Source organism: Rhinolophus sinicus, chromosome X, assembly GCF_036562045.2.
Source record: "Rhinolophus sinicus isolate RSC01 chromosome X, ASM3656204v1, whole genome shotgun sequence".
Lineage (NCBI taxonomy): Eukaryota > Metazoa > Chordata > Mammalia > Chiroptera > Rhinolophidae > Rhinolophus > Rhinolophus sinicus.
Window position 1 is genome coordinate 33,674,581 of NC_133768.1, and position 10,939 is coordinate 33,685,519.

A 10,939-nucleotide genomic window follows, 5' to 3' on the forward strand; every position below is an offset into this window, starting at 1 on the left:
TGTTTTTAAAAATTTCCTTTGGATTGCTTCATTTAGCCCTTCAAGTCTCTCCATTCTTCAACTCTGATAACTGGCTGAGCTTTGTTAGGTTTATATCAATTACATCTTTCAGAATTTGCTGCTGTGTGTTACCTGTGTGCAATAACATCAATGGGAGAAACTGCACCAAATTTCAAAAGCAACATAAGGAAAAATTCAAGAATATGCAATATAAAAAAGATAAAGTATGACAGGGATTCCCTTTCCCTATTACATTAATGAAATATAATCCTTTTTATGCTTTTAAAGATAGTGTCCTAACTTTCATTTTTTTAACTTATCAAGAAGACGAAAATTTTAGATGGCCCACCTTTATTTTTCAATGAAAAACTAAAATAATAGACTATTACTTTTATTAATATACACATCAAGTTATTGAAACAGTGACTTCATATAGTTTTCTCCTTAAGCATGGCATTTGCAGGTACAGAGATGCAGAAATGGCTATAGGCTTCAGATGTTAACTTGAAAAGATTCTTCAACAGCAGTTTGATATTGGCTTTCCTCATCTACCCAAAGGTTCACAAATTCTCCATAGTCAAATTGTCTTTGATTTAGATGACTAAGGAAATTTCTAGTAACCTGGCTAGGATCTCCCCCAGGAAGAGACACACAAATAAGACACATCACAGGAACTATCTGAAATAGGTGATTACTGTTACAGTCATCCAGTAAATGCTGTCTGGTAAAATTTGATTCTTGATACAATGGACACTTAAAGGTGGGGTGCCCAGAAGAACGTGTATTCTCTTGATAAGTTTCTATGTTATCAGATGTGGATGTTTCACTCCTATTACTGTCCCTTGAGAGATATGGAAGTTTGGAATGATAGCAGAAACATGGTATTCATCTTGATACTTCTTACAAGATTGTAATGATGTCTATACGATAGAATTTAATTTGTTTTGCACAGCTTCTGTAGCTACCAGAAAACTTCCTCATGATATTTTCAAGGTGTAAGCCCCATTCAGCACATGCTCTTTCATCTTAGCTGTAGGAAGTGGCCATGGAGGGATCTGTGGCCATGGTGGGGGTGGGGAATCACCTAGGTGGCAGTGGCATCCTGGGGCCGACTCCCTGCCCTTAAAAGTCTAGTTTTAAAAATTTTATTCTCTGTTCTCTGCCCTCTCACCCCCAAATCATCTATGGTTGGTAGATATTCTTATTAAAATTCAACCTGTACCAATTATTTCTCAAAATATTTACTGATTTATTTTATGTTTTCTCATCAAACTTGTCCTTTAGTAATGTTAGAATGTACTAATCTCTCATTCGCATCTTGCTGTTTGTAGACCTCTGTTGTCTCTAAATTTTACTTTTGGGTTAAGCCGGATCCATGAACAGCTGTGTACCTTTGTGTGACCCATCATTGTGGGCATTTGTAGCATGACGTTTATGGAAATTTGCTTTGGCATTATGCCCTCCATCTATGTTGAAGACAGTAATAATACGTAGCCCTATTTAATTCTTTACTGTATTTATTAGAGATTATGTAGAGATGGTTTTGAAGGTTTGTTTTTGTTTTAATATTGCAGTGCCTGTATGTGTGTTTGTGGGCCCGGGGGAGGAAATTTTCCTTAGCAACAGTGAAATTGTGTAATTGATTACATTTCTGTCTTCGATTGGGCTGCCCACAGTTAAGTATCAAATTTGAAAGTCACCTCTAAAAAGAGTATGTAACTTTATGTCATGAATTTTAGGCATTAACCTTAGCTTCATGTTATTTTTCCTGTTGATTTCCTTCCTGCCCAATTTCTTTACTTTGGTTAGAAAAAAATTTGGTTAGAAAAATTCTTATTGTAGATACCCAATGTATTTTATTTTTTGTGTCATATGCTACTAGAATCCTTTTTGGAATGAGATAAGTTTCAATTAAAAGCAAATAATAATATTCTTATTTTTATATTTCAAGTTTGCTCAATGGATATTTCTGGAAAGATTGGCTAAGCATCTTCAAATTTGTGGGTACCCACTGCACTAGAATTATGTGGGGCCATAGCTTTGTCTGATAGTCCATGTAGGTGAAATAATACTTTTCAATCTTTATAATAATCTTTAGTGTGGAGTTCTGTTGTTTCCACAAAAATCTTACAACCAAGGAAGCCACAGAGAACTCATTTCTGGTATGATATTCATAAAATGACCTTAGAGATGGTCTTGGGGATCTATATGATGAAGGATGTTCATGTTCAATTTAACGTTCACCTTTATGTTTGAAAAATAACACTGCTTTTCTGCACTTTCACCCAACTTGGTCGCTCAAGTTGACCAGAGATTCCCACAAGACCATTTTTACTAGAAATCCAAGCCTCATGGTTGAGACTTTGCCAATAATATTGAGTCAGTTTCACATTGGCTTCCTTATTGTGGATAAAGGTACGCAGGAGAAATAATTATCAGTTTAAGAGCTGGTAGCAGCACTATTGCTTACTATGCAGCCAATCCCCTGTCTACATTGCTAACAGAACCCTGATTTTGTTTGCACAACCATGTGCCCAGCCCCAGGGGACAAGGAAGCTTAGGTTCAGCTTATAATAGCTGTCTTGTTCCCATTCTCCAGAGAGTTGCTTTCCCATCTTCCTTCGCAGTTAAGAGTAGCCATGTCACATGTCAATACCAATAAGGCTCAAGGAGAAGTCTGCTGGGGAGCTTCTGGAAAAAATTTTCTCCGCTTGTAAGAAACAGAGAGATAGGGAGAAGGTGGTGGCCTCCCTGGATGCACCTCCTGCTTCCTTCCTTTTAATGTGCACGCAGTGTCTGCCTCCTTGTAACAAGCCTTAAGACCAGAAGCTAACATGCAATGATGGTGGAACGGAAGGTAGGAAAGCACCAGGGTTTTCTGACATTAACTACCAAACCAACCCTGAGCCCATCTACCTCAGACCTCTTATTAAGCAAACAATAAATGTCTTTATGTTTTAAGATTGTGTTTCTCAAAGTGTGTTCTGGAGATCTCTGGGAAACCCTGAGACCCTTTAAGAGGTCCCATGAGGACAAAACAATTTTCATAATAATATTAAGACATTATTTGCCTTTTTCATCCTTATTCTCTCATGAGCATACAGTGGAGTTTTCCAGAGGCTACATGATTTTTGATATCACCACAGACTGAAGGGAGACGCAGATAGAGAATACAGCTGCCTTCTGTTAAGTCAGACAAGAAAGAGATTTGCAAAAATGTGTCATTCTCACCCATCTTTTTTTCTTTTGGAAAACAGAGAGCTATTTTTCATAAATATGTTCTATTTATGTTAACATGTAATGGACTTAATATTTTTAATGAATTAATAAATACAAATTTTAAATTTTTCTCAGCTTTAATTTTTTTATATAGTAAACACTGATAGATGTAAGCCACATAAACAAAGTCTTTTGGGAATCCTCAATAATTTTTAAGCGTGTAACGGAGTCCTGAAGTCAAAAAAGTTTGAGAGCTGCTGATATAAGGCATTATTAGATGCAATTTTTCGTTAATTGCTGCAGAAATGGTTAATTTATGCAAAGCATTCCTGAGTGATAACAGAACAGAATTCTTCTTGGGGGAGAACTTTGTTTAGAAAAGCAAATGGATGGGCCATTATGACTGTAGAGAGATAGCAGTGCTGGGGCCACCTAGAATGAATGAGACAAAGAAAGAGCCAGACTTCTCAGCACAAGAAAAGAATAAGAATTTGGAGTATTTGGGGTGAGTTTGCTAGGGAAAGGAACAAAGGAGAGGGAGATGGCCCGCAAAGTGGCCAGAGATTGAGCTGAGTTGGAAAGATGCCCAGGGGAAGGGTCCTCGGCGGGGGAAGGGGGTTGGAGTGAGGGGGAGAAGAATGCCTGAGGGCTAACTACTATTCTGTCTTAAACTTTCCTCTGTGCTCTTCTGTGAGGTAACACCTCGTTGCGTCCAAATTCTCAGCAAACGTCTGCTACACATTCACGGCAGCCTTGGTGAGTGGTTTGGAGAAATTGAAGCAAAGAAGCTTTATTATATATTAGGGTTGACATCGAGTAGACAGAAAACAAAGAGTGAAATGTGGGAGAATTCTGAGCAAGTCGGAAATCACTAGGTAATCCCTAGGTAATCCCTACCGTTCTCCTGCCCCAGCCCCCATACGGTGCTTTCCCGTAAGTATTGGGAAAAGACACCGGGTTTCCCACTGCAAAGGAATTTGAGACCATTGTATTAGAATTTCAAAAAGCTGCATTACTGTAGCTGGTCTCTATTAGCAATGCACTGTAGCTATTTTCCAGAGGGCTTGGCATTTAATGGCTGAGTAGTTGCTGTCATTCCTTTCTAGGTGCCAGGAGACAGGAATTTTGTAGGTACTTACCTCCTGGTGAGGATTTAAAAGGCAGGTACAGTTCTCTGGGGGATATTTTTGGAGGCAGTCAAGTTGATTTTCCAAACATGCAATCTCAGCATTTTACAGCACTTTATTTATTTATTACTGCTGCCCTTTAGGGTTTTGGCAGCTTACCCAAAAGATGGCCACTTTTCATGTTCATTTACTCGGTTTATAAAGAAAATGTTTCACTCAGATATGGGGAATCTGTACTTATTTAATATGTTTTAAAAGTCTAATGGGGAGTTACTAAGCAGTTGGAAACTTTGCAGCTTTCAGGATGAAAGCAGCGATCTGTGGTTATGACATCATCGCTGTTAATTACGCCTTTGCAAAAATCTGCCTGAATGGAGTAGAGGTGGGTGTGTCTATGTGGTATTTAACGTGATGATTAAAATATATTAATGATAGTTTTCACTTCTAAAGCATGGCACATCTTAGAATCTTCTTTAAAAGTGCTTCCACAGGCTTTAATTAGCTCTTATAACTCTGCTAGGAAAGAGTAACTAACAGCCCCATTTTACAGAAGAGGAAAGTGAAACACAGAAGGGGCCTGTTTGGGGGAAGGGTTTTGGTAGAATGAAGCTGCCTCCCCACAGCTCAACAAAGAGCTTAACCTTTCTCCTTTGCTTTGACCGAGAATTCACATTCACAGTCTTTAAATGATGACCACAAATTTGTTCAAACCTTGACACGCTAAACACCCGAGCCAAAACAGCACAGTTTGGGGTCCATAAGAAATTACTGTTTATTATAAATGACCTCCTAAAGTTATCTAAACAACAACAAAAAAGAATAAATCAAATGGGCCATAAAACTCAGACGTTCTAATTCTCAGTTTTGTCTTTAGTTTAACCATTTTGAGTTCTGCATTATGTATAGAACTGTTCTCGATTTTTTAAAAAGGAAAGGACAATTGCTAATTATTTCAATTTTTATAGGTTATTTTCATTTTCAAATGAAAGCAATGCATGTCAGTAAGTGCAGAGAAAAACAGAAAATTTTCTTCCCACCAAATATATCTAGTTATATATATGAAAGGGGCTAAATGAGGGGCATACTTTTTAAAAGCTATTATGAAAAATGTTCAAATACACACAAACTAGAGAGACCCATATATTCATCACCCAGTTTCCACAGTTATCAACTTTCTGCTATTTTTGTTTCAATTCTCCCCTGCCACTTGCTTTGTAGGAGTATTTTGAAGCAAATCCCAGACATATCATTTCACCATAAATATTTCTGTATTTTTTCCTACTATATAAGAACCTTAAAAATAGAACCACAATACCATTATTACACACAACAGAAAACCAATTATATATATATCATCTAATAATCAATCTGTATGTTGTTTCTACTGATTGCTTCAAAATTGTCCAAAAATTGCTTTTTCTTAAGTCTTTAACTTAACAAATCTCCTTTCTTCTTCCTCCTCCTCCATTCCATTCATTTGTTGGAAAAACTGGATCATTTGCCCTGTAGAACTTTCCACAGTCTGTATATTTAAACTGATTGTATCTTTGGTGACTTTTAACATCTTTCCACCCTTCATATTTCTTTAAATAGTAGCTAGATTTGGAGGCTTGATTAGATTCTTCAAGTTCTTTTTCTTTTTTGGCCCTGAGCGTCAGTGATAATGCTGTGCCCTTTCTATTAGGTCACATCAGCAGGCACCTAATGTCTGGTTATGCCATTTTTGGGACATGTTAAGAAATCCATAGCCACGGTTTTATTGCAACATAGTGATTTCCTCATTCTATCACATCTGCATTTATTAGCTGTGATTATTTTATAAAGAAAACCTTTCCTTCATCAACTAGTGTATTTGATTACCCTGAAATACAGTCCACAAAGGAAAGGCAAGATAAATGTTTGATTCTTTCCCTTTAGTTATCACCTTTCAGAATAATGCCCTAGTTACCTCCAAAGGCTACTGATGAGTTTTTCTTTTTTAAGTATCATTATAAACTCATGGATTGAACAAATATATTTATTTTATTTGATGCGTTTCAATTCATTAGTCACTATTCTTATTCATGCTTGTCCCACCTTTGACCAGTGGGCCCACTCAACTTTCCTTCGACCCAAATATCTTTGATGGCTTGTCTTCTGAAATAATACGTTCCAGGATCATGTTGTATTTTGCCTGCCCCAGATCTGGAAGCAGCCTTTTCTTCAAGGAGCGGTGGTTCTTTTTACTGAGAAATGAAGAGAAACCTGCTTAAGGTGCAATGCAGAGTGATGATTTCAAAAGAGGCTCCAAGGAGGTGTATCTTTGGGCAGCAGACAGCGTTTGTAGAGTGAAATGGCAGGAAGGGACCCTGGGCCAGCTGTTCCTTTACAAAAGAGCAAACAGGGTATCAGCCATCATCAGAACTACTACATGGCAAGGTCAGGAGTGCACAGCACTGGGAGACCCTCCAGGGTGTGACCTTTGGCAAATCGGGTCCTTGCCCTGGCATTTCTTTCAGCCGGACACTCTGCGGCTGCAGGTGTGTGACTAACGTTTCCGGCGCCGACGCGCCCTGGGACTTTCCCCAGCCCCCGCCTTGCCCTGCGGAGTTGGTGAGAATGGCGCGGCGGGGGCGGGGAGCGGGCGGAGTCCGGGGTCTGGGAACTGCCTGGGCTCTGGAACCTCGGCGCCCCCTGGCGACCACGCTGGGTGGGGCGGAGCTCAGCGTCGGGCTGCCCCACCTCTTCGCCCCCGGGTGGGGCTGGGAGGGGCTGGGTGAGTGGCGGCCCGTAGAAGCTGCAGAGGTTTCGCAAGGACATGACCTTACGGGAAAAAAAACCACTGTGTCACGCGGGATTGCCAACCGGGGCTAGCGAGCCGAACTAGTTCCCCAGGGAGGGATGGAGGGCGGGACTGGGCTGAAACGTCCAGACTTGTGACTGGCTGCCAACTGCCTCTCCATTACCGCGGTGGCGCGCCCTGTGCCCCGGGGTACGGAAGGGGGCGCGAATTCGCACCCCGACTGTGTGCTGTCCCGCAGTTGGGGCGACATCACTCCGCCGGGGAATAGTGGAATGAAGGCACTGTTTTTACTGCCCTTCCCCTCCCCTTAATTCCAGAACCCCTGAGCCCAAACTGATCTAAAACCAGCCTCCACGGTCCTGGGTTTCTACTGGAAGGTCGGAAGTGAAACGACAGGGAAAGTAGGATGATTTGCTAATAGAGAACAAAGGAGTTAGGTGCTTTTGGCACAGGATGGGTTCAGTCAAGGTAGTTTAGGGGTGCCTGGCGAGAATAAGAGTGGCTATCTCCCCCTCCTTTTATCATGCAGGCAGCGGAGTGGCCACCGGGATGGGGATCCTTTGTATCCCTGTTTTGCTAGGGTCCCAGAAAAACCCATGGACTGGGAGGCAGGAATACTGGGTCCTAACTTCACTTCCACCTGACTGTCACCCTGGGGAGCAGGTCACTTAACCTTTGTGGGCCTCAGTTTCCTCACTTGAAGAATGATGGTCTGAATTAAATTATGGAATATGTTTCCCTGTATAAGGCAAGGGAAGTGAGGGTGCCTATCCTGAGACCACCAGGTAAGTCAGAAAAAGGCGGGGCCAGAGGCTAAGGCTGTCACTCACCCCAGTTCTCTTTCTATAGCTGCTCCAGACATTTTCACATGGGCTTCGTTAGCAAACCTTTGTGCACCACTGCCTGTGTGCTGAACATAGGCTCTCCATGAATGTTTGTGAGACCTGGGGTAAGAGTACACATGGTGGCCACATACCATATTATACATATTTAAAAATTATACATCAAGCTAACAAACTGTCAAATAAAATATGTCCTAGCCTCTTATCTTGTCAGAGTTACCTCCATAACAATCTGGGAGGCCAGCTCCAAGTTTGGAATTTTTGTATTGGTGCTTCTTTACTAATTCTGAGCTGGAAGGTGGTGGCACAGAGAGTGCCCCAGCTCAAGGTTCATAGCGTGGCTTCCCGCTCTTCCCAGCCCCAGTCCATCCCACACGACAAGGGCCCTTTGCCACACATGTCCTCAGTGCAAACAGCTAGCCCTTAAGGGGCCATTTCTCCCATATGCACAGGGGTGGGTGGCACAGTCTACCCTCAGGAGGATGGACTAAGAAAAGAAAGTTCAGAATCTGTTGGTCAGGGAGTTCTGAGGCCCCAGGTACCCAGGACCTGGTAGGCGTGTCACTTGGCCCCATGACTGCTCACCCTCCATCTTGCCCAGTGTGCAGGTGGTAGTGGCCAGGTGTTGCTGGTGTGTAGACTTGGGTCAAGCACAGCCCTGGCCCATCCAGACACCGTCAATGGCAAGACTGATGCCTATGGTCAAGGAGGGAGTGTGCCAGGAAGGGGATTATTTCTTAGAGACGGTAGTATTTGTGCTGAATCCGCTGGGAAGGATGGGCTTTCAGCAGGTGGAGAAGTGGGGAAAGAAAGGAGCAAAGGCCCAGGGACCAGCCATTCAGGGTTGGGGTGTCTGTGAACTGTGACCACAGTGCAGAAAGGCTGGAGGTGAATCTGTGTCCTTCGAATAACAGGCAAAGCCTCCAGCATTGCTGCACCTTGTAAGGTGGGGCCACTGGCTGTGGAGCCGGTGGGGCAGCCTCATCCATCAGAGCAGGATGAGACCCTACAGCCCATCCCAAGGTGATACAGGAGAGCTAGCATGTCCCTCGGTATACAGGGAGGTCCCTGGTGGAATGAATAAAAGGACAGTCATATCCTAAAACTTCAGGTTTGAAATCACTCCTTCGCTCCAGGACATAATGTAACAAGGCCTTGAGGTTAATCATAAAATTCATTTTGGCCTGACAAAGGGAGCAGATCTGATAGATAAGAGTGGGTTCTTTGCTAATTCCTTTAGGATGGGCAAGTAGAACAAACCTGCCAGACGAATTTCATTAGAAGGCGCCAGTTCCCTTCTTCAGACAAGTTTCCTTCTTCAGACAGCTCCCCTTCCCCAAGCAGGCAAGGGAAGGTATAAAAGTAAGAGCTTTTGCCTTAATCATGGGGCACGCCCCATTCGGGACCCCCTCCAGCTCGGGAGCTGCAACCTCTTCTCCTGCCTCTAATAAACTATCCTCTTTTTAAACCTCTTTGCCTCTCCTGGTCCGTGTTTCCATTCTTCGGCTTCACGAAACACAATCCCGGCCCACACTCAGAAACTGCCAGCAGATCCAACATCACCTATATCAAAGGCAGCTCTGCATTGGGCAAAAGTGCCAATACCCCTCCTGTACCATGTCACCTTGGTCGTCAGCACTTCTTTACCAACTCCAAATCGGGAAGCTTAGTTCCTCCCAGCTTTCAGAAGGAATTTTGCCTTCTGATTTGCGGAGAGATGATCCTGGAAAGAAGTTTTCTTTAGGAATCAGTGTATCGCGTCATTTTGCCTGGTAACCAGAGGTTGCTGGATAATGAACAACCCTCATCTCCTCTGGGAGCAGTCCCCTACCAAGGGCGGGATTTGGTGGATAAACATCCTGGCTCCCTACCCTGCAGCTGAGATCATTCTGAGATGTGTGCTCTACACCGTCACCCAGAATTTTCCATGGATTAGGTTCCACTCACCCAGAGTGACAACTTGCTTGATAACACCATTGATTTCTACCTTACCCACACTCCTGCTGGTACTTTCCCTCACTCCCCAAATCAAGTACTTCCATTCATATCCTTGTCTCTGGATCTGCTTTACTGGGGGAATCTGAACTAAGCATAAGGACATTTCATGCTGCAGTTGGGCCCGAGGTTCCTCATCTGTAAATAAAGGGTCGAAGGAAACAATCGCAGAGTTTGTCTCTCATCAGATTAAATGGGGCCCCTGGCCTTGTCTCACTTGCTGTCAGGCTAAACCTGCCTGTGCCCTCTGCCCCCGCAGAATGGTCTTGTCTCTGTGTGGTGTGTGTACATGTGTACAAGCAGGAGGTGCTAGGAGAAGAGAAATACAAGGAATCTGGTTTAGTATTCAGTCCCCTCTGAGAGTCCCCATAGATGGCTGCTGAAAGTCTCTACTCCTGAACCAGAAGGAGGAATTCTGTCTTCTCCTTTCATTAGAGGCCCCTTGCTGAGTCCCTGCTGGCTGCCCCCCACCAATGCAGCAGCAATTACAAAGAAACACTAGGGCCCCCTACCACCCACCCTCTTTGCAGAGAGAAGCTTTTCTAGAAGGCCACCTGCAAAGGAAAAGCTTGCATCCTGGGCCGCCTTTATTTCACATGCTCGCTTAGCACAGCCCCCCTCCCCTTTCCTGCCCCTTCTTATCAACTGCCAACTGTAATGTGACAGAGAGCCAGCGCGGGTGCAAACTGCCTTCCCACCCCCCACCCCCACCCCTACCCTGCAAACTCCAATTGGCTGGAGATCAGGTTATCTTGATCTTTGGTTAACAGGGTCCTGTCTGAAGTTTCTCCTTAGGGGCATGCCAGTAATTACACTTCCTGTGACAACTCCTCCTTACTTGCTTTTTTCCCCTTTAGGAACAAGTTTTTCACTACAAGGCTACTTGTCTCCCCCAGTTGGAGTCACCGATGGATGGGACCTTTCCTCTCTCCTGAGAGAGTCTCTCATTGCTCCTTACTTTCCACTCAGGAGAA

The 10,939-nt window shown here is 43.3% G+C and overlaps 1 pseudogene; it reads right to left on the bottom strand.

Annotated features, from left to right (window-relative positions):
• Positions 1-366: 366 nt before the first annotated feature.
• On the bottom strand, positions 367-7,378 carry LOC109455912 (E3 ubiquitin-protein ligase RNF138; annotated as a pseudogene).
• Positions 7,379-10,939: the final 3,561 nt, after the last annotated feature.